The sequence below is a fragment of the Notamacropus eugenii genome, chromosome 7 (assembly GCF_028372415.1).
Source record: "Notamacropus eugenii isolate mMacEug1 chromosome 7, mMacEug1.pri_v2, whole genome shotgun sequence".
Lineage (NCBI taxonomy): Eukaryota > Metazoa > Chordata > Mammalia > Diprotodontia > Macropodidae > Notamacropus > Notamacropus eugenii.
Window position 1 is genome coordinate 32,620,525 of NC_092878.1, and position 25,456 is coordinate 32,645,980.

A 25,456-nucleotide genomic window follows, 5' to 3' on the forward strand; every position below is an offset into this window, starting at 1 on the left:
TTGGTATGCTAATGACTTCCACATTAGGTTCATACTGTGGAGAGGCCTTGTGTGCGTTTCAGACTGCCTTCTGGAAAGACTTGGAAATACTCCAAGAAACGAGACACAGGACATACCTGGCTGATTGTAAATAGGCGCGCATTTTCAGCACTTATTTGATGTCTCATCAGTCTTTTGAAAACTGGTCTTCACTCCTCCCCTCAGCTTCCCATGCAACCCAGACTCCTTATGTTCTTTTCTGGTTGTCTAAGGCACATAAAAGATAGGCAGAATGAATCATCTCCAGAGAATCGTAAGATCCAGAGGGGCTTTGGAGAGTGCTGAGGCTAAGGAAACTTTGTCCTCCTCTTAGCAAGGAGGGGATGGAGTATAGATGTGAAATGAGGAATATATAACATGGAAAATATGTTAATTTATTTGACTGGACGTATTTGTTACAAGGGAGAGTTCCATGGAGGGAAGTCCTTGAGGGGTGATAGTGATGTTTTAAAAAGGCATCAATAAAACATTTACAAAAAGGAAAAACGATTTTGAAGACACTGTTTCTGAATGATAGTGTGGTCTAGTTAGAGAGTTGACCTTTGATTTAGTAAGACCTGAGTTCAAGTCTTGCCTTAGACCCCAGATTAGTAAACAGATATACCATACCCACTGAATATAGAATGGGTGTGTGTTAGACTAATGTCTGCCCAAGCCTGTTGCTTAACCACTGAGTGCCTCAGGCAGCTCCCACAGAGGATGTCATTCTACATCCTTGGAAGGAATGTCCAGGTTAGGCACTGCCCTACCAAGATGAAACCACAGATCTGAACCGAAAATTCAAACAAGAAAATCAGAGCCTATAGCACCAGTCATGCTGGAACAGCCATTAGCCCAACACACTCACACACACACACACACACACACACACACACACACTCACACTCACACATACACACACCCCTCTGTTCAGTGACTATGGTGTGTGTGTGTGTATGTGTGTGTCCATGTTGTTTATTAATGCAGGAGCACATTAAAAATATGCGAACTGTACTGATTATACAAAATACACAGCATTTCCTCCTCCCCCTCCTCCGAAGGAATGCGTATCTCATATTAGAACTATAATTAGCCCAAACTTCGCCTGAGACAAATTTAGTTTGTGGGTGGGTGAGTGAAGTGAGGTCAGGAGAGGATTGTGGATGTGGTTATGTCCTGGGCCTCCAGAGATCTAGGAGGTAAATCAAGCTACTGAGGGTCATCAGCAGGGGAGGGAGGAATCACACTTTATCTCCTATCAGTGCCCTGGGACAGTCTCATTTGGCCTCATGCTGAATACAATTGTGCCCAATATATAGGAATTAACTAAGGTTTATTAAGTACTTACTGTAAGATATTTATTATATAACATTATTTATCAAATAATTTAGTGTATTTACATAAAATATATTTTATATGTAAAATAAATTGATGTCGCACTTTTCTCTAAGGAGCAAAACTGCATTTATTTTAAAATACTATATAGAATATTATATTATAAATATATACATTATTAAACAAATTAACATTGTGTTTAAAATACAATTATTCTATTTTATGTTACATAAAAAATAATATGATAATATTGAACCTTTCTCTAAGGAGCACAAGGTATTTCCAAAAATCTAGGCACAAACTTCACCGTATCCCTCTGAAGTAACTAGAGGGAAGTAGCCACCATCATTTTCAGTTTCCAGATGGAGAAGAGGCCCAGAGAGGGAAAGTGATTTGCCTGAGGTCACAAAGTGAGTCAAAAGGAAGCAGGAATAGATACATGGGATGCAGATGGGAATGTGATTCTGACCTTCAGTGGCCTGCCTTGTTCCTATTTACCTTTACCCATGGGGGCATGCATAAGTTGCTTGGCTTTTCTCAAAGACTTCTGGCTGTTTGCAGTAGATGATGGATGTCTGGAAAACTCCCCTGACACTGCAGAGTTCAGCCGAGAGTTCCAGCTGCATCAACACCTTTTTGATCCTGAACACGACTATCCTGGCTTGGGCAAATGGGTGAGTTCAACTTTAATTACTACCAATCATAGTTACTACTTATATAATGTTTTAAAATTTGCAGAGTACTTTCTGTACATCATCTCAGCTGAGCCTCAGAGCAAACCTGTGGAGTAGGTACTACAGTTAATATTATTCCCATTTGACAGTTGAGGAAACTAAGGTTCAGAGAGGTGAAATGATTGCCTACGGTTGTACTGCTAGTAGATATCAGAGGTAAGATTTGAAAGCAGGTCTTCCGGACTCCAAGTCCAGCACTCTCTTTACTGTCCTATCCTGTGTCTATATTTTCCAGACTCATTTATTGAAGGTGCTAAAGTAGAGCTAAATTAGAGAGGAAATTTGTGAGGGGAAGACTGTTTAGGAACAGATTTATTAAAAGCCTAGGACAGGGAAGGGCCTTGAACAATTCCTCGATGATGTCATCCTTCCTGGCAGCTTCTTGACAATTGTATAGAATTAGTAGGTAAGGGTTTAAAGTAATGTAGATGAATATTTTGTTGACTAAGCATGGATAAACATGTTACTCTCTGGAATCTGGTTCTGGGTTATTTGTGTCATTTACCATGGTGTAATACATAGAAAATAGGAAATAAGGTTTTTTAAGTATGGATATGTTCTTAAAATTAAGTTAATTCAATAAGTATTAAGTCCATACTGTGTTTTTTTAAACTTTTTTCTTCGCACAGAAGAATTATAGTTAATAGAAGAAACTATGAGAAAAAAACAAAGCAAAAGAGAAAAGGGTTTGCTTCACCCTGAAGTCCAGCTCCATCGTTCCTTCTCTGGATGTGGATGGAATTTTCCATCAAGAGTCCTTTGGAGACGTTTTAGGTCGTTGTGTTGCTGAGAAGGGCTAAGTCTATCAGAAACAGTCCTTGCACACTGTGGCTGTTACTGTGTATAATGTTCTCCTGGTTCTGCTCACTTCACTCAGCATCAGTTCATGTAAATCTTTCCAAGTTTTTCTGAGGTCCCCCTGTTCATCATTTCTTATAGCACAGTAGTATTCCATTGCATTCATATACCACAATTTGTTCAGCCATTCCCCAATTGATGGGCATTCCCTCGATTTCCAGTTCTTGGCCACCACAAAAAGAGCTGCTATAAATATTTTTGTACATGTGGGCATAATGTGTTTTTGAAACAGACATTTTGTTATATAACTTTCATCTAATATGGATGGCTTCCTTTTGAGGGAGTGAGTTTCTTGTCACTGCAGGTGTTAGAGGATTTTTTCCTGGAGTTTGTTCCCACATCACTGGGTCTGGAGGGCAGGGATCCAGCTCTCAGACTCTAGTCTGGATGTATTCCCATCCAGAAGCTTGTTGTCATGTGTGGAGACACAGCTTACTCTGCCCTATGACACTTGAACCATTGGGAAAAAAACTGACAGTGTCTTAGCCCTCCATTACTAGGAGGTGGGAAGACTGCTCCTGATACCAGAATTGTTGGTTCAGCATCTGCTCCTCCCTATCTCAGTACTCAGGAGGATCAACAGGCATTATGCGAGATATATAAATCTATCTATCTATCTATCTATCTATCTATCTATCTATCTATCTATCTATCTATCTCCCTTCTACCTTTACCTCCTCCTCCATGGTATTATCATAGAATCTCAGAGTTGGAAGGGATCTCGGAAATCATCTAGTACAAGCCACAGCTGAAGGTAAATTCCTGGTACAACATACCCAAGAAGTGGTCTCACAGCTTTTGCCTGAAAACCACTAATAATGGAAAACTCATTACTTCCTTAGGCAGTCCATTCCACTTTTTGATGGTGCTAACTAACAAGCTTCTTCCCCCGATACATGAAGGCCAAATTTGTCTCCTTGCAATTTGTACTCATTGCTTATAGTTCTATCCCCCTTCAGGGCGGGGAGAGGTTTAGCAAAACAAGCAATTATAATAAATAGCTAACACTTCTATAGCACGTTAAGGGTAATGAACATCTGAGGAATGAAGGATTGGAATTCATCCTTCCCAATTCCAAGTCCAGTGTTCTCTCCACTGTGGCACTTAGTGGTCTAATCCTTCTTCCACATGACAACTCTTTGGATACTTGAAGTCAATGATCATATTTATCTTCCATTTTCTCTTCCCCAGGTTAAACATCCCTAGTTCTTCCAACCAATCTTCATGTGACATGAGCTCAAGACTCTTCACCATCCTGGTTATCTTCCTGTGGATATTTTCCCACATATCAAAGTGCTTCCTAAAATATGACTCCCAGAAGGGAACACAATACTCCAGATGTGGCCAGACAGAGTGGAATATAGTAATATTACTTCCCTCATCCTTGTCATTATTCTTCTCTTAATGCAGGCTAGGATTGCCTTAGCTTTCTTGCCTGCTATATCTCATTTTTGACTCATTGAACTTTTGGTCCATTAAACTACCTAGATCATTTGCAGATGACACTCTCCTCTATCTTACATTTTAGAAGTTGATTTTATGAACCCAATTGCAAGGCTTTATATTTACCTATATTATATTTAATGTTATTACATTTGCCATTCTCTCTATTAGAGACTAGGTGGACCCTATCTGCCATCATTGTAGGACTCTGGAGAGTGATTGCATCTACTCCTCTTGGTTGCTTCAATTATCAGCCTTATGCTGATGGTTTCTTAATGAAATTTATGTATCTAACCCTAATGCCTAAATTCCACTCTGACCCTGATAGCTGCCTGCTTGATGTCACCTAGCTTTCCTAATGGCATCTCAAACTCGGGATTTCCAAAACAGAATTGATCATTTTGATCCTTGTTCTTGACCTGTTTCCAAACTTCTCTGTTTCTGTTGAGGACATTGTCATTCCCCAAGTCACCCAGGTGTCATCTTAGACTTATTCTTGTCTTTCACCAATCTTATCAGTCACCAAACTTGTCAATATTCCCTCTACATCATCTCTCATATCCTTCTCCTTCTCTTTACTCAAATAGCCACTACCTTAGTTCAGACCCTTAGCATCTCTTAGCTGGACTATTATATTAGCATCCTAACTGGTCCTAACATTGATTTCATCCTCACCTCTCTTCAATTCATTCTTCACACAGCGGGAAAAACAATTTTCTGCAGACACAGGTACACCTTTCCCTCAACGCCAATTCTGCTCCAAAATCCTTGGTGACACTGCATTGACTATAAGATGAATTATAAACTCCTCATCCTAGCATTTAAAGCCCTTTAAAATCTTGAGTCAACCTACCTTTCCTGAATTATTTCATATCACCTACTTTTGTTACAACTTAGGCAGCTAGATGGTGCAGTGGATAAAGTGCTAGAGCTGGAGTATGGAAGACCTGAATTCAAATGTGATCTTGCACATTTATTAGCTATGTGACTCTGAACAAGCCACTTAACTTCTGCCAGCCTCAGTTTCCTCAGCTGTAAAATGGATTTAACAATAGCACCTACCTCCCAGGATTCTTGTAAGCTCAAATGAGCTGTTTATAAAGTACCTAGCACAGTGCCTGGCACATATTAGATGTTTAATAAATGCATTTTTCATTCTCTCCTTCCTTAATTGTCCTACTGTTCCCCTCAGTCAGCATTCCATGAGGACTTGTGTTCAAAACTGAACTCTGCTACTTACTACCTGTGTGACTTTGGGTGAGTCATTTAACTTTGAACTTCAATTTCCTCATCTGTAAAAGGAGGGAGTTGGACTAAATGGCCTCTTAAATTCTCTTCTAGCTCTAAATCCATGGATTTTATGGTCCAATGCCTTGTGATTCCCAAGTCCAGAGCTCTTTCTACTATACTACAATGCTTCTTTAGCTTGGATGTGAGCTGTGTCTTGAGTATAGGTAGGATTTGGAAAAAAGTGGTAGGAGAGAATTCAGAAAGGAAAGAGTATAATCAGGGTAATTAGCTTAATTAAAATGGAGCATTTATATTTGGGAGAGGTGGGAAATAAATTTGGATTGGTAGGTCGGGATTAAATTATGGAAGATCTTTAAAAAGCATCATAGAAATATCTATTTGGAACTGTAATACATCTTAAAGTCATCTAGTCTGGATCCCCTAATTTTTCAGATGAGGAAACTGCAGCCCAGAGATGTGAAGTGACTTGCCTAAGGTTACCCACTTAACAAATGACAGAGGTGGAATTTGAAACCAGGGGTTCTGACTCCAAATCCAGTATTCTAGGAATTTAGACTTGATGTGAAAGAAAAACAAAGAAACATTGTAGGCTCTTGAAGAAGAGACTGATATAATACAAGTGCTCTTTATTAAGATCAGTCTGGCAGCTAATGTCAGCTAGGAGGCAATTTTAAAATCATAGACAAACCACAGAATCTCAGTTGGAAGAGACCTCATAAATCATTGACTATGACACATTTAGTCTTGTGTCCAAGAACCTACTCTATAGCACTCCCAATATGCGAATTTCAAAGCTTCACTTGAAGATGTCTCTTGACCAAGAACATACAATCTTCCAAGGACATTTCTTCTATTTGTGGACAGCTCTTTTATATGCAGTCAAAATCTGTCTCGATAATTCTAAACGTTGCTACCTAAGTTCAAGCAGAAAAAGTTTATTTCCTTTTTTTATGATAGTCCAAGTTCTTGAAGACAGTGATTATGTCTTTCTTGGTGTGTCAATTGATACAAGAATTTTTTTTGTAATTAAAAAATTTTTTTGCGATATTTTACTATAATTTCTCCTATCTGCGCATATGCTCAAAGAACTCACAATCTAATGGGAAGCTCCACCGTCAGTGTGAGGCAGAACCTGTTTTACACATCTGAATATTGAAGCTCAAAGGTGAAATGATCATCTCCCCAATCTGCTATGGTAGTGGTGGTCCTACGCCATCTTTAATCCTTCCCTTTCTTCCAGGATAGCTTCAGAAAAGCCCTATGCCATCATAGGTATACAATGAGCAGGGTCTAAGGTGATGGCAATGGAAATAGAAATAAGGGGAGGAAAGGAAAGACATTGACAAAGGAATTAACAAGATAGAAAATGGAAAAGAAAATTGAATAAAGGAGATGGAGGGTGGGGAAGAAGAATTGGTAGCTTAAGAAAAAAATAGGTCTTCACTTGGCACTGGGGAGTATATAAGGGAGATATGAGAGGGATAAAAAAAGATTACTTAGCAGAACCAAGGGCTGGATCAAAGTGGAAGTCGTTTCTTTACTCTTTAAAGGTTTGGTTTCACTTAGTTTTACATTTTCTGTGTGGTCCAGGAATAGGAGTAGAAAAGAACAGAGGCTGGGGATGGAAAAGATTAGGCAATGGCCCATTGAGTTTGGAGGAAGGAGTCCAAGTGCTTTAGAGGGCAATACTGAAGTAGTTGACCTTGGGAAGTTGAGAGCGAATCTAGAACAGTTAGAAGGGAACCAATGATCTGGGTGGGAGCAGGAAGTACTAAGTCAAGGCAGAGAATAAGTTTAGTGGGTGTAGGGAAGTAGGAGAGATGGAAGACATCATCTTTCCTTCTTTCTAGATTTGGCTCATCTTTTTCAGAAAGCCTTTCTAGATTATCTTCAGTCATTCTAATAACCACCCAGCCTGTAGTTCACATCCTTGAATAATTAGCACATATGTGTAGTATATCTGTTTCTGTCACTTGTTTTCTATGTATGTATCAGAGCCAAAGACTAGAACTTGGATTCCCTATAAGAGGGAAGAACTATTAGTAAATCCACTACTTTAGGTCATGTTTAGAAGTTTCTTATCAACTGTGATCATTTGTTTAAACTTAGCTTTCCTTAGTTTATTGCCTTATTAGTAACTGGTAGGTACTAAGAGTTAATTTGCTTGAAATTCACAAGTATGTGTGATGTTTTTTTTAGTAGGGTCCCACCATCTCCAGTCAGTATTTTCACAGATTTAGAGTTCTCAAGAAAGCATAATTTCTTGTTTCTTGTGCAGTCCTACTAAGGACAATGATATAAATGTATATTACATATACATACACACATACACACACACACACGCGCGTATATATACACAACACACACTACACATACATTAATTGACTTGCTTATGTCTCAGAGGTATGATTGAAACCTACATATCTACATATTCTCATTATCTCTCTCTCTCTGTCTCTTTCTCTCTCTCTCTTTCCACACACACACACACACACACACACACACACAGACACACACACACACACACCATTAACATATCAATCAATCAGTGACCTCGGCAACTCTCTCAGACAGCTGTGTTAGAGATGAGTTAAATCAGTGGAAGGAGTTTCCACACTGATACTTCTTCATACCAGTTGAAATCATAAGTCCAATATGTACATTGTGATTATTTCTATAATAACTTACTATTTTTAGTTCTTTATTAAAGATTATTATTTATATAGTTGTTTAGAATGTGCAAAACACTGCATATATTATGTCATTTGAGTCACATGACAACCCTCTGAAAGTATGGCAGGCATTAAAACAGATTAGGAGACCAAATTTCAGAGAAATTAAGTGCTTTGCCAATAGTCAATGCCCAATCAGTAAGTGTAAAATCAGGACTGGAACTTAGGTCCTTGCTTGCTTTTAAGTCCACTACTCTCCACTGAATCTCTAAGTTAAACATGAATGTCTGTCTTGTCCCTTCCATTAGATTAAAGGCACAGACTATTCATTCTCCTTTGTAGTTTTCCACAGTGTTCAATATATAGTAGGCATCCAATAAATATTGACCAAAGAACTTTAAAACCTGAATGCATTCCTATGTCTTTTCATTACTTGTGCTTCACTAATATCTCCTGGGAGGTGGTCATGCCTCCAAGAGGGAAGCGTTGTTTTGCAAGAAATGAACACCCAATACACTCTGATGCTAAGTAACTTACACCTGAACTCAATGACTGGTCCCTGCAAATTTCACTCTTCTTCCCCTCTGTATCCTTGAACTTCAATGTTACTCTCTCAGGAAAACAGTTTCTGACCTAGGAAGACAAGTGTTTCCCCTTTCTAAGCATGCATCAGTATTCTTGATCAGCACCTTGGATGACTCTAGAACATTTTCAGTAAACAAAGCAAACTCAACTGGGTGAACACAATAGATGAGTTGGATAGGGACAGTCTCCTTTGTGTGGTGCTGCAAACATAAGTTACCAATAAAGTCACTGCACTGTCTTTGGTTTAACTTCTCCAAATGGCCATTACTCCCTTACCTACAGCTATGTTTAGTTATTTCTGAGTTCATGGAATGGCTGGGTGACTTCCCCCCAAACCTAGTCTCTCAACCCCTAGTCTCTCAATTTATACAGTCAGTATTTAAAACTACCAGGATTTAGTTGCTCCCAACCTAAGACTTTCGTGCCATTGTACCTAACTCTTGGTAATGGACATACCCTTGCCATGACCCTGTCTGCACTTGGTTTCTCCACACTGTGTACAATTCCATTTGATAAATCTAGCAGATCATTAATCCTGGGAAAGTAGCTCTTTGCAAGGTGGTACCAAGCTTGAGATTGAATCACTCATCCCTCAGTTGATCATGTTTGATCAAGTCAAGACCGAATGATCATTTGTGATGATGTTGAAGGTTTAACATTTCAGTTTAGAATTTAACTAAATGCCTTTTGACAGCAGTGCTCTGAACTGTTAGAGGAAGGTGTTCCTAAGGAAAATCTTCCAGAACTAGAAGGCTCACTTACTGAAAAATACATTATAAGGCAGCTAAGAGAGTGACTGCAAGACACCATGATGTCCTGTGGTATTTGCTCTCAGTGGAAATAAACTTACTGCCTTTTGCCTGTTCCAGCATCCCATAATTACATGGCTGATGGAGATTCCCTCTCATAGAGGGGTTTGAAATCTGAGAATCCCTGAATTTTAAAAATAGTTTGGATAACTGTGTTTCAGTATAATCACTTTCCTTTTTTAACCCTATGTGTCTCTTGCATTTAAGACATTCTTCTGAGAAAGTTTCACCAGAATGACAAAGGAATCCATGACATAAACAAATTAAGAACTTGGTTTAGAACCCCTGCTCTAGTTAAGTATCCCCTAAAGTGGGTTCTTTGTCATCTGTGCACATTCACCTCTGCTGAAGCACACTAGATGTCTAAGCTCTTCAGTGATGGATAGGAAGCCTCTGTTAGAGTCTGGAACCTGCCACCTCCATTGAAAGCAGCCTGGCTTAACCTGAGGGACTTTGGCTCCTGGAGAGGTGGATTGTTTATTAGCTTTCATTTTCTCTTGTCTGTCTGTTCAATCTATCTCTGACCGTTCCATTGCCTACAAAACAGTCAAAGTAAGGGTTGCCTAGGTCCACCTTAGTTTCTCTTGAAGCTTAGAATGGAAGCAGAGCCTGAACATATCCTGATGACCTGGGATGAATGAGAGAGTGATATTTGGGAAAGAACTAACAGGCAAAGTGAATTATAGAAGATCAGAATGGTAGGACCATAGCTGTTGAGTTTGGAGGGACATCAGAGGTTATCTGATCCTACTCCCTTACCTTACAGATAAGAAAACCAAGGTTAAATGACTTGCCCAAGGTCACAAGTGTCAAAGCAGGGACTGTCGTTTTTGGTAATAAAAATTTCATGGAACAAGGTAGTTTCAGGAAATGCTGCTGAAGAGAAAAACCAAAATATGTTTTACTTTATCATATTCTATGATATTAGAGTTTAGTTAAGCCCTATTCCACTCCATCCAATCCCTTTCTGTTCTAATAAATCTTTTCCTGCTCCATTTCATTTCATTCCATTCCTTCCATCCCATTCCATTTATTCAGCAAATTTGATTGGTACCCCATCTTGCTGTGTCAGCTATCAAGTTGGTTCCACACCCACTCATGATCAATGAATTTAATATTGTGCCACAGACCAAACAAGTCCCACTCTGCTTTGAGTAATGAGGAATAAAAATGCTCATGTTGAGGTGGCATTCTGCCTGGTGGTGTTAACACTAGTGCCACTCTGGGAATTGGGAATAACATACATCCATGGAAAAGATAACCTTCAGGCAGCAAAAGTAAAGACCCAGAGTGTGATAGACTTTTTCCTAGATGGAACAACCTACATGTCTGCCTTTTCTCTCTTCAAGTATTAAATTGAGCTGTTCCCCAAGAAAGCCGACAAGTGTGATTGCAGCCAGAAACGTCCCTCTTTGGCAGATGGAGGGGCTCTTTGACTTTCCTTCCCTGGCACAGCCTTCATGCATAGTTGAGGTTGGGCAAGAGATATGGATTGTGAATCAGGGAGATTTTAATGAACATGAAAAATACAAAGCTCATTCTTGGCACTTGTCATTTTTGTCTCCACATCTATGATTTTCTAAAAAAAAATTGTTGTACTCAAACAACTCAAAAGGAATAAGTTGGTACTTCATCAAAACTTTATGCTGCTCTTCCTTTATCACAGTTAAGGAAGCTTATTTAGAGTAAGATCAATCACCTCATTTATACTTGATTTTCCCTTCATTAAAAAACCAAACTAACCCAAACAACAACCAGCACAAACACCCCCATTCTCCTTCTCCCATCCCACTCACAGGTTAAGTTTTCTGTCTTCTATAATCATAATCGAGAGAAAAATCTGTTGAGCATGTGTCCTATATTCTTGAGCTTAGTTGACTCCACTGTGTGTTTGAAATATAGCAGTATGTGGAAACACTTATACAAACTGTGGTAACAGAGCTTTTTTCCTCTCAACATAGCTTTCCTTTCTGCCAAGAAGTTTTTTTTTGGCAGTTTTTAAAAGGTTCACTCTATTAAAAATGTTATGGACCAAATGGTTTTCTTAGCATCTTTACTGGGGGCACTAACTTAAAACTACAGATGGATTGGTTGCAGAAGCCATGATGTTGAATTTATTTACTTGGAGAATTGTTACAAATAATCAAACACTACACCCCTGGAGCATTTAGTTTATGCAGTTTGTTAAAAGGGAGTGAGATACCATTCTCCTCCTCTCCCCCTCCTTGCCCCCTCGATGGCTGGTTTCTACCATAGCCATTTCATGGGGCGGTACTAGATCTGTGCTAGATTGGTTTCTAGTGCTTGTATTTTAAAATGTATTTTCCTCTTTATGTGATTGTTGATGACACTAGTGGGCCCCTGGGCACTCCAAAGGACTTTATTAAAAGCTGAAAAACCACTAACTTTTCTCTTGTGGTTTATCTTTCTGACACGACATTCTTTTCATCTAGTTCTGTTTCCAAAATATGTGTATGCAAATGTCCACAGGAAACACAGAGTATTGCTTTTAAAATAGACATTCACCAAATTTGATCCATACTGCTACATTTGTTTCTTCTCTTCTCCCTTCCCCCTCTCTAGAACAAGAAGCTTCTTTTCGAAAAGATGAAAGGTGGACAGAGACAGAGAAGGAGGGTAACTTACAGTCTTGACTATTTTTCTATGTTATGTTATCTGAAGAGGGTTGTTGACAAATGCTGAGACCTCAGGTTGTTCTGAAGCAACTTTAGAGTCTCATCATAAGCATTTATGAAAAATTAGGAGAGTGGTCCAGCATAAAGAGGGACCTTGCTTTGAAACTACATCCCCAGCTCTCTGATAGGCTGCTGAGACTTTGGACTACAGTATTAAAAACTCATAGCTACTATAGTTTCAATTCTTTGAAAACTCATTAAGTGCTTACTCTGTTCCTAATTTTGTGCTAGGTACTGTGGGAGATCCCAGAGAAGCCACTAAAATGAGCTCTGCCCACAAACCTTTGATAGGGCCCAACTATTTGTTTTTCTGTATGTCTCCATGTACTAAGCTTGCATGCAGCCTGGTTGAGGAGACAGCTTACATATATGAAACACTTACTAAGTGATACAATAAAGTCAAGGGCTAAATTCCATGGTTCAAACAATAATTTATAGAAGCATTTTGTTAGAGAAGCTAAATTCAGCCATTTCCTCATACAGTTTGCCTAGACATATTCTTGTCCTTTTCCTGGCCAGATTATGCCAAATTTTCTAACTTAGCTATGTTCGTTTGCCACATGTCACATGTATCTGTTTGGAGATTTCAACACTATTTCCTCACCCTAGTCATCCAACACGGACTCAACTGTTTACGGTGTTCTTTGACTATTACGACATTTTCTTGAAGGGAACTGAATGGACTTGAGCTTTTAATGAATTGTTTTTAAGCACTGACGCTCACAAGTTGAACATATGAAGCCTTGCTATCCCACCAACACTCCACCCTTAGAGTTTACAGTTTTATCTCTTACTCCTTCCAATCTGATGAAAATATGGCTGTTACCAAGTCAACACCTATTTTGTGTTGAATTTTAAAAAAAAACAAACCAAGGACAACAGCACAAGCTTTTCACATGAAGACTGTTAACACAGAAAAAACAAAAACAAATAGTTTGGCCCTATCAGAGATTAGGGAATTAGACGATAATAGTTGCAAATTGTTCTGAATAATATTCTCCAATCTATTTCCTTACTGCTGATGAGTTTTCCTTTTTCTGGCCTTAGAGTTATATAGGCTGTCCAGAAACATCATTTATCCCTATAGCTCCATGTCACAAAGCTCCAAGCTTCTGCCTCAGTCTGAGAAAGAACAGATATACCCAAAGCAGGATTTATAAGAGAGACTCATAAGGTATCGAAAGGATAGAAAAATACCTTATTTGGCAGAGTTAAATTACCCGGTTTAGGAGTCTTTGCCACTTGAGAATTGCCATTTGCAATCTTATAGTTGGAGGAGGAAAAGGGCCTGAGGGAGTAGTGACCGTGGAGGAACATGCAGAGTTCTAGGTCCCTACATCCTTATAAGTATGCTAGTAAATGGCCATTATATGGAGATTGACCAAGAAGTAGCCCATGATTTCCATTTCCTCTATTCTTCAAGGTGCATAAATAACATCTGCAGTAAATTCAGCAAAGAGCCTTAGTTTTTGTCCACTCCCTATTCCACCATCCCTCTGTCCTTCCTTAGGGAATGTCAGTGGGTAACTACTTAGGTCTTATCCTTAGGGAACCTAGATACCAAAATTTTGGAACTTTGGCCAGGCTTTATATTTTAGCCTCAACTTCCTTCACATGGAAAAGGCCTAGAATTTATGTCCAGGAATGTCAATGTGACCCAGTGGTATCAAGTACTGTCTGTTCTCCTGGAGCATACAAAGATCATGTCCTCAAGCCAGAAGTATTGGGTCTCAATCCTCTTGAGTAACAGAAGTTGCCTTCCCTATAATCAGTATTCAGATGGACTTCACAGTTTGATTGAGAGACCTTAACCATCTCATTAAGTTCATGATTCAGAAAGAAGAAATTCTGGACTAGTTTAAAAGCAACACTTCTCCCAAAGAAGCTTAGCATAGGTTGTGGCTTTCCAGACAAAAAAAAAATCAAGAGCAGAGATCCAATTCTTATTTTTGTTCCAGACAAAAGAAAGACAAAGAAAAGAAAATGAAGACCTGAGTGCTAGATCTGGCTCCATTAACTATATAAACCGCATGATCTAGGCTGAATCAAACTTCCCTGTGTCTCAATCCTTTTAATTGTGAATTGGGTTAAATTCTTGTCCCACCTTACTTCTTGGCTCAGTGACAATATGATATGAAAGTGCCTTTATTTCTTTAGAAGAAAGGTGCTAGATAATAAACAGAATTATGGACTGATTGTTCTTCTAAGTTAGAACAGACTATTAAGGATTATCCATCAATTGCCTGTCTATCCCCAAATTTAAAATTTATATTTTTGAATTTCAGTGCTTTTGTGTTTTCAAAGAATTATAGTGACCAATTATGGTTTCCAGAGAGTAAGAGTGAGGCAAATTTAAACCCTGCCTCAGGTACTTAGTAGCTATGGGACCCTGGGAAAGTCACTTAATCAGTGTCAGCCAAAGTTCTCGGCACATAATAGGTGCTTGATAAATGCATGTTGCCTCACCTCAGTTTCCTTGCTTGTAAAATAGGGATAGCAAATAGTTCCTACCTCACAGGGTTCTTGTGAGATTGAAATGAGATAAGATATACAGCACTTTGCAACCTCAAAGTGCTACATAAATGCTAGTTACTTTTAGTATTTTTTTTTTCACATCTCTTCTTTCATGCTAACCCTGTGAGTCTTGGAGGGAAACAAGCTATTATTCTCATTTTACAGGTAAAAAAGTTGAATCCCAGGGAGACTGAGCAGCTATTACAGAGGCATATCTGAGAGAGTGGCAGTGCTCACACATCATAAAAATAATAAAAAAGTTGACATTTATAGAGCACTCCTAGGTTTTACCAAGTGCTTTCCCTACATTATCTTATGTGAGCCTCATAGCAGACCTGTGAAGGAGATGTTATTATTATCCCCATTACATAGATGAGGAAAGTGAGAGATTAAGTCACTTGCTTGTGGTCACATAGCTGGTGAATCCTGCTCTTCCCCATTTCGAATCCTCTGTGTACTACTACCCGTTGTGGTATGCTGTCTCTTACAGTGTGATACTGCTTTCCCAGCCTATGTCTGCTAGTCTATTTGCTGGGTCATAAAAGCTAGTTTTAATAGGGAACTGAAAAATTCTCACAAATGGAGGTACTGAATTGCAGTGGAACTATTTGGGTGGTTTAAAAAACATTCAAATAAATTCTCTTTTCTTTTTCTTTCCCTTCCTGTTATTTTTCCTGTTTCCAGCCTTCACCACCTTTCCCTCCCTTGCCCCTCAATATGGCACTTCCTGGGTCTGGGTAGATGGTGAAACATTCAAATGTCACATAAAAACCCATTGCCAGTGGTAATCTCCCTAAACTTCCATCTTAGTCCAAAGTGCTGCATATGGTTTAGATGAGACTTTATGTGATCATCCAAAGCCAACCAAACATTCAGATTTTCACTTGTAAAACACTTTTCAGTCAACCCTTAAATGTCTTACTCACTGTTCAGTCTTTACACATATTCAATTAATATTGGAGAACTCCCCTTTATTTAGTCTAAAAAGTATTTAAATTCACCTAGCAAGAAGATTTCCCAGAAAATGACTTAAAAAAAAAAACCCATATCACCCTTCACACAGGAATTTCCACAAATTTCAACCAGGTTGGATGGTTTCACTTCTGAGCCTGTTTCTTAACTTGCTTTGAAGTAGAGCCCCAATAAGAAAGGATACAGTGTTAGCAGGAGAGCTTGAAAACCTTCCCACGATTGAGTCATTTAGCTGTCAGATGCAAAAACTGATCCCCCAATCTAGTATTCAGGGGAGCATGCTTAGTTAAGTGCTCTAAGGGAGCATAGCACCTCCAGATGAAGCTTTGAGAATGGAAATGTGGTTTTTTGACCCACAAGGAGCCCCATCTGGACACAAAGCCCCTGCAAAATGTTGCCTCAGTGAGTCTGTTTCACATGTAACTGAATTACTAATCATTCTGGAATCATAAAATCCCGAAGTCCCTTTCTTATTTTTGTTGGGTCATTGGAAAGACTCTTCAATAAACAAATATCTTCAAAAGCTTTTGCAACAATTTTACTTCCTGCTAAAGACTATCCTGCAAGGCTCCAATTGCTTGCTCCAACTCCAAATGCTACAAAATAGATGTGAGTTGGAGCAGCAATGGACAAACTTTTGACTCATTCCACATGCCACCAGAGGGAAGAGTGTTACACACTGTAGAGGCCAGCACTGGATATATGGATATACAGGCTTTTCCCAAAGTGTATAGCTTTTTAATTTGACCAGCTGGATATGTGTGAGTACTAGAGACTCCCACAATGCCTCTCTACTTCACTACTGTTTAGTACTTGAATAGAAAAAAAATCACTTATGCAATGAAAAAAGTCTTTTCAATAGCTTTTGAATTTCAGTTTCACTTCTGGTGTGCTTATAAATCTTCAGAGCTATTTTTTAAATTTTATTTTATTTTTCATTTTTAACAGTTCATATCACATAAAACAATTCCAACTTTTGGTGAGGTGATGCTTCTTTTTAAAGCATTTACAATATAGATCACAAAAGAATTTTTTTAAAACATTAACCAACTGAGACACAAATAATATTTAAGTTGCTAACTTCACAAGCTCTTGACCTAATTGTCTCCACAGTATTACTAAGAATGAAAGGACCCTAACTTATTGTTGTTGGTCTAAAGTCCTAAGCCTAATAGCTTAATTTTAGACTTAACCTCGGATGTTTTCCTACCAACAATCTATAATTGAATAGATCTGGTATTAAACTCACAAACCTTTTGACTCTAGGAAATTGCCACTAAGAGTAGGAACATTTCAGGGAACCAATATCTCCCCAACTTCATGTCAGTTCCAGGTAGGAGTGGATTGCCAACTTGCATTCAGTCAGGCTTAAAGTCGGCCAGGTGTCAGTAGGGAAATTGAATCAGGAGAATTCTACCTCAGCCCAGGCTGAACAGCCGCTCTCCCACCATTCCCATGAGATCACCTTTTTCAGTTCATACCAGCATCTCACAGGCTCACTGGCATCATGGATTGGAGGCTCAGACCACTTTTCTTGCTATCCATACCTGGAGTTAGACTCAGAAGAACATTCATTTAATAGTCTCACAGAGCTATTTTTTTTCTAGTAAAGTATTTGATAAACCAAAAAAAATTAAAACCACCCACAGGAACATAGCATGAGAATTTTCCTGTATATAAGGATCAATAGCTAGGTTATTGGAAGGCTTATTCACTCAAGCACTCATATTTGCACAGATAAAGCATGCCAGATTATGGCGAGGGAGGGAGGGAGGTTGGTTGTTAGCTATCCTACAGGTTTAAGTTAGAAGCATAGATTCTAGTTAGCACCCTGAAATAATATTTCACTCAATAGAATCCTTCAGTAATGCCCATCACAAAGTGGTCCAGTTTATAGGGCATATCATAATACATTGCTTCCATGTGTTTTCCTGTGTTATGCATAACTGATCCTTTTTTACATCACTAAACTATGTATTTTTCAGAATGTGAACCCCTATCTGCAAGGCAGGGACTGGACAACGTGGTGGCAAAGAAGTCTGTGCCTCATTTTTCTGACGAGGACAAGGATGATGAGTAAAATGAAGAAGGTTAAAGAAAACAGATGCAGCCCATTAGATCACAATATTGCTTACGTGTATTGACTATTAAAACCCTAGTGAATGGCAGCATGTTTATTGTTTATGTAATTATGGATGAAAAGCAGCTGTATTTATGACATCGTGTTGTCATAGATAAAGAAAAGATGGCTCTGCTTTCTGTTAAATTACGGTAATAGGAGCTTTTGGGTTATTTTGTTTCAGGCCTGGAGTGAGCTTGAAAATTAAAGTGATTTTGATAGCTAGTGTATACGTCTTCAGTCATAAAAAGCAAGACCATAAAATTTACTCTTTCGTTGTAGTTTAAATGGTATTTGGGGCTCTAGTTTGATACCTATTACTGTGATTTTGATTGCTTAGTTCACCAAGCCCTTGGGCATTGTTATACCCCAATAAATATTATTTTACTCATGATGAGTAGCTGATGCTTTCCACTTGGCTCTGTCTTTATAAGTAGGTCTAGAGATGACCATGTTTATAAGGATCTTTAAAAATACACTTGGTAAGTAGACTCACTTGATCTGTATCTTGGCTGTTCATTGACTTCATATACCAAGCTGCAAAGGTTTCCCCTTGCCCAGATGGCTGAAGAGATGTGCAACTTGCCTTCAGTTTAAACATCAGAAGTTTACAAACTGATTTGCACAAACACATTAGAGATGAAAGTAACTTGGTGAGCTTATGGCAACACTTCTGTATGTATTTCATTCAAGGTAGACCTGTTCCCTGATTCATCATCTATAAAATGGGAGTTGGCCTTCTCATCAGTTTTGACCAAATAGGAAGGCTGATGATAAAGTAAAATCCTTCAGCTTAAAAGTTCATGGTAGAAAAGATAAGAGAAAATGCAATGCAGTATGAGTTATACTCTCTTTTATGAGAGCTGAATACAAAGAGTTCAGAAAAAAGGATACACAGAGTGAATGATTTAAATGATTTAAAATTCTCCAGTGGAAGTATATGCAAGAGAGAGATAATTTTTTCAATAATGAAATTCTTGGGTTTGATTTCCAGGAAAATTATTGCACACACTAGTAAAGGAATATTTATGAGAACATAGAAAAGAAAGAGAAGTGATCACCAAGAACCAATGTTGGTTTATCAAGAGCAAGTGATGTCAGATTCACCATATTCCATTTTTTAACGTGATTAATATGCTAGTAAACCAATGTCAGAGGCAAAAAATATTTGGAATTAAGGCTTTTGATGTAATTTATCATGATTTTTTGGGGGGAATAGATAGTGATATGGGCTTTATACTCAGGTAGATTTGAAAGTGGGTAAATGATAAGACTGGAAAAAATGGGAATTAATGGGTCAATGTTAACTTGGAGGGAAGTTTCTAGTAGAATGCTGTAGGTCTAGTGACCTACACTTGATCCTGTGTAGGTCACCATTTTTATGAGACTTGGATGAAGGCAAATGCGGCATACTTATTGGATTCAGCTAATATCTGGGATGATGGAATACAAAAGTATCAATTGGATCCAAATAGAGTCCCAAAAGGTCTCAATGAAAAGTACAAATCTAATATATTTAAGTCGAAGAGGGATCAATAAAAAATCCTATACTTGGACTAAAAATATTGGTGTGAGAACACCTGAGTTCCAATTCCATTTTTGTCAACTAATATTTTTATAAACTGGGGCAAATAAACTGTCTGCATCTGTTTCATCAAATGAGGGATTAGACAATTACTTTTAAGGTTCCCTTCAGCATTAAATTCTATGATCATATGATACTACACTCTTCACTGGTAGAGGACAGGAAAGCCATGGTTGGATAATTCATGTAAAATAGATCTAGTAATTTGTTTTTAAGTGCACTAGGAGTTTAGTGTGAGTTAACAGGCTGAAAAAGCAGCCCCAAAGGCTAATATACTCCTAGGATATATTGATAGAAACATTATGAAAATGAAGGAGGCAGTAGGCCTTCTCTGCAAAGACCCCATCAAATTGTCTCTTGAGTATTTTGTTCAGTTTCCGGTGCCATGAGGTAGGAATGGCATTTATAAGTGCTTAACAAATACTTGTTGAGGGGCGGAACCAAGATGGTGGAATAGAGGGATGGACCTGTAAAAACTCTCCCCTCAAAGTTCATAAAATATCTGTAAAAATGACTCTAAACAAATTCTAGAGCAGCGGAAGCCACAAAACTACAAAATGAAAGAGTTTTCCAGTTCAAAGCAGCCTAGAAGGCTGACAGGAAAGGGCTATCACACCGGGCACTGAGCAAAGCGCAGCCCACAGAGCCCAGACCAGCCTTCCAGATCCTTTTTTTAAAAAAAATCTGTACTGTTGTGCAGCTACATTTCCTCATTCTGTATATATACAGTTGATTTTTTAAAAACCTAAATGAAGACCTCACAATTTTTAATTTAACTGGATTTAGCCCACTATTCTAAACCATTGAGATAATTTTAAATTTTTATTGTCCTCCAACATATTACTTATCCTTTCCAGATTCATATCACCTGAAAATTTCATAAACATTCCAACTCTGTCTTCATACAAGTCACTGAAGAAACAGTTGAACAACTCAGGACCAAGGACAGATCCCTGGGGACTTGCATTAGATTCTTCCCTTCCAGTTGACATTGATCCATTAATTTCTCAGATTCTGAGATTCTCAATTCTGAATCCATTTCATTACGAAGTCAACTGAATACATCTAGATAATAGTACACTGCTCTCTATCCCACATCTTCTGAAAAGGTCACCAGTGACCTAATAACTAAAGCCAACAGCTTTTTCTTAGACTTCATTCTCATTGACCTCCATGCAACATTCAACATCGTTGACTATCCTCTCTTGAAACTTTTGACATAAGACACATCTTCTTAACATAAGAAAGAACTCCTTAAGAGTGAAAATTATCCAAAAGTGGCCCAGTTGCCTCCAAAGGTACTGGGTTCTCTATCGCTATGTTTGTTTGTTTGTTTTTGTGGTTCTTTCCATGTCCAATGCCATCTTTTTTATTTCCCATAATTACATGTTAAAACAGTTTTTAACATTTTTTAAAGTTTTGAGTTCCAAATTCTGTCCTTCTCTTCCTCCCTTGCCTTCCCCCTCCATGAGACAGGGAGCAATGCCATATGCTTTATACATGTGCAATCAAGTAAAACATTTCCATATTAGTCATTTTGTATAAGCAGATTAAAATTTTTAAAAAGAATGAAAGAAAGTGAAAAATAGCATGCTTCAGTCTGTTGTCAGATAGTCTGAGTTCTTTCTCTGAAGTGGATAGCATGCTTCATCATGAGTTTATCACTGTACATTTAAACAGAGTCTGGATAACCACTTTGTGAGAATGGTGTTTGTGTGTGTGTGTGTGTGTGTGTAATTCTAGTTCAGAATTGAAGCAGGTAACCTCTGACATTACTGCCAATGAGATTTTATAATATTAAAATTATGCTGTATGTAACTTTTCTACATAATGGCAGGTCTTTTCTACATTAGTTGAGCATTTTAGCCACCAAGTTACCCTTTCCCTTATTACATTTTCATTTTAGTTTATGATTTTGAAGAACTAGAGTCAACATAAAGGGTTTAGAGTGCACTAAGACTTCATTAGTGCTTCAATGAAGTTTTAATGACAAGATAAATTATATTGACATTATTGAGAAAATGTTAATATCTATGGCACCTCGTCTCACCTTCAAATGATCAAGGAAACAACTTTGCTCGACTCAGCCCTGATCAGACAATATATGTGGTGCTGACTTCAGTTGTGACTTCTTTCATTCCATTTCAGAAAAGCCTCTGGAAAACTAGAATGGGTACAGAGAGGAGAATCAAGGATAGGAAAAATGCAAAGCATTCCATAAGGGCAGTCAATGAGCATTTATTAAACTCCTGCTACATACTAGTCAGGGTATATTAAACAAAAGACAAAAGTCTTACTCAAGATTATCATCATTTTTATAGTCAAAAACCAGTTTCTCCCTGTTCAGAATCAAGTCTGGGATACAGTTCCCTTTTTTGCTTCTTGTACATGAATTTATTTTCTTCTTTTGAACTTAGCAAACAATAAATAAAATGGGCATTTCCATATATAAAGTGGAACAGAAAATGATGTTTACCCATGGAACCATGAATATGCACCATGAAATAGCTTGTTTCTCTCTCCAATTATGCAAAAAACTCAACACATTATTTTCAAAGCTGTCCTACTTGTGTTTGCTACTGATCCTCCGCTTTTCCTTCAATAACTTTAAGAAAAGCTCCAACAACCTTTTTTTAATACTTTTCATTAATCAAATATGTATGTCTCATTCTACATTTTATGCCTGCCCATCATCTTGCTGGTAGGATGTGGGTGGCATGTTTTATCTTTGATCCTCTCATAACATTGCAATGATCAGATTCTAAAGTATTTTAAAGTGTTTTTTTTTCTCTGTAATATAGTTGTTATCATACAAATTATTCCTACTCTATTTTGGCAGAATTCCAGCAGATGACCAGATATAATAAGCATAATGGTTACCATTTATAAAGTGCTTTAAGGTTTACAAATTGTTTTACACATCTTATCTCATTTGATTTTGACCAAAATTTTTTATTAGTACTAAAACATGTCTTCATGCCTGGCTGCAGATCATTTCCCCAAATTTCTAATTAATTTCCTTCTCTGTCCAGGTAAGTTCTACTAACATGACAATATAATTTTTATTTTTGTCTCCATTTATCTTTACTCAAAAAGTTCTCCACTCTGCTTTTCCTTTCTTTTCCTGAATTTCCTCATGTACGTCTTTTTTTTTTAAAAAAAATTAGTTTATTTCTTTTCAGGGTTCTACAATCACTTCTACATATCATAGATTTTTTTCCCTCCTTACCCCTCCTTCCCCTCTCCTTTCCTCCCTCTTTCTCTCTGAGAAAGTGTGCAATCTGATATAGATTCTAGACATACATTCTTATTCAACGCATTTTCACCTTAGTCATGTTGCATAGAAGAATTAAATTGAATGGGAGAAATCACAAGAAAAACCAAAACAAACCAAACCAAAACAAAACATAACATAATACAAGGAAAATGGTTGGCTTCATTCTGTGATCCAGTTCCATACTTCTTTCTCTAGATGTTGAAGGCGTTTTGTCTCAAGAGTCCATTGGGAATTTTTTAGGTCCTTTCATTGCTGTGAAGGACTAAGTCTGCCAGAAAAATTCCTCGCATACTGTGGTTGCTGCTATGTACGAAGTTCTCCTGGTTCTGCTCCTTTCACTCAGCATCAGTTCATAGAAGTCCTTCCAGGCCTCTCTGAAGTCTTCCTGTTCGTCATTTCTTATAGCACAATAGTATTCCATTACATTCATATACCACAACTTGTTCAGCCATTCCCTAATTGATGGGCACCCCCTTGATTTCCAGTTTTTGGCCACCACAAAGAGTGCTGCTATAAATATTTTTGTACATGTGGGACCCTTTCCTATTTTTATGGTCTCTTGGGGATATAGTCCTAGAAGCATTATTGCTGAGTCAAAGGGTATGCACATTTTTGTATCCCTTTGGGCATAGTTCCAAATTGCTCTCCAGAATTTTTGGATCAGCTCACAGCTCCACCAGCAATGAATTCGTGTTCCAACTCTCCCACATCTTCTCCAACATGTGTCATCTTCCTGTTTTGTCATGTTAGCCAATCTGATAGGTATGATGTGGTACTTCAGAGTTGTTTTGATTTGCATTTCTCTAATCAATAGTGATTAAGAGCATTTTTTCATGGGGCTATAGATAGCTTTAATTTCTTCCTTGAAAACTGCCTGTTCATATCCTTTGACCACTTGTCAATTGGGGAATGACTTGTATTCTTGTACATTTGACTTAATTCTCTATATATTTTAGAAATGTGGCCTTTATCACAGACACTAGGTGCAAAAATTCTTATTTTTATTAACTAAAGAGCATTTATTGTATTCTCTACTAAGCCTTAGAGTTTTGAGGACATAACTAAATTCTGGAAAACCCTTACACAGAAGGATAAGTACAGTGAACGTTATAAGCAGATATAACAGCTGGAAGAACTGTAATTAAGTGCCAACTGACCAAAGAGTAATTTTCAGCTACTTCTTAAAAAAGAAAAAGAAAATGGTGAGGGACAGGGGCTTCAGATTGAACAAGACAAAAATCTTCTAATACTCCTAATGCGTTTGACCTTGGCTAGATCGTAACAAAATGGAAACAAGACTTCTATAATAACAACTCTCCCACTACAGCATTCTGTACACACCTGTTTTCCAAGCCCTCCCCACATCCCCCCAAGGCTTGCCAGCTTGTTGGGTCTGCTGATGGAGAAGCACATAGATCTTCTCTTTGATCCAATCTTTGTTGTAGGGCTGGTACATCTGAGCATCTGCTCAGTACACAAGGCAACTAAGATCTGCCAGATCATCAATGAAATCAAACAACTGACTTATGTCATATGCGACAGAGGGACTGTTGGGATTCATTCTCTTTAGATATTCTTCATACATCTTACAAACTCCTTCCATGCATTCATTCACTGATTCATAATCAGCATAAGTTTGGCCTTTTGGCCTCTTGGTAGGTTGTACCAACAAAATGGTATGAGACTTCATCTCCAAATGTAAATCACTCTCTCTGTTGATGACTCAACAAGTCATGCCTTGTAATACTGTATCAAGCTCCGAAGCTGTCACTGCCACAGCCACTGCACAAGAGCTGAGCCGCAACACTGCTAACAGCCATCGTTGCAAAAATTCTTTCCCAGTTTTCTGCTTCCCTCCTAATCTTGGTTGCAATGGGTCTGTTTGTGCAAAAATTTTTCAATTTAATGTAATCAAAATTATGCATTTTGCACTTCATAATGTTCTTTATCTCTTGTTTGATCAAAAATTTCTCCATTCTCCACAAATCTGAGAAATACACTATTTCTTGCTCCCCTAATTTGTTTATATTATCAATCTTTATACCTACATCATGAGTATGTCTTAATATACAAAGCTACTATAAGTTATATTTCCTTATTCTTCTTGGAAAAAAAACACTTTTCCAGAGTCATAATCTAGTCATCAGTTGTATCTCACCAAACTACAGAGACATATAAGATTAAATTTACTTCCTTGCAAATTTAAATTTCTACTTGATTTTGTTTAGTACTAATACTCTGTATATCAGCACACAGAAAGCTGAAAGTAGGGATTATACTGTTGACTCTTTTTTTTTTTGTAATGTTTAACAATCACTGCCATACAATTGTGATTTTATCCGCCCCACCTACCCCACACTCCCCCCCTCCCTCCCCACGACTGCATACAATTCTGTATAGATTCTACATATACTTTCCTATTGAGTATATTTTCACTATAGTCATGCTATGTAGTCAGACTAAGATAAATGAAAGAAATCGTATAACAAATCAGAACATGATACACAAACACATACACATACACAAACATGATCTGCTACAATATGTGAGTGACTTCCATATTTCTCTCTCTGAGTGCGGCAGGCATT

At 37.9% G+C, this 25,456-nt stretch overlaps 2 pseudogenes; one reads left to right on the forward strand and one right to left on the reverse strand.

Annotated features, from left to right (window-relative positions):
• The window catches only part of LOC140513792 (uncharacterized), a 66,381-nt pseudogene extending 47,981 nt beyond the window's left edge, over positions 1-18,400 (forward strand).
• Positions 18,401-21,813: 3,413 nt separating this feature from the next.
• LOC140513818 (enhancer of rudimentary homolog pseudogene) lies at positions 21,814-24,588 on the reverse strand (annotated as a pseudogene).
• Positions 24,589-25,456: the final 868 nt, after the last annotated feature.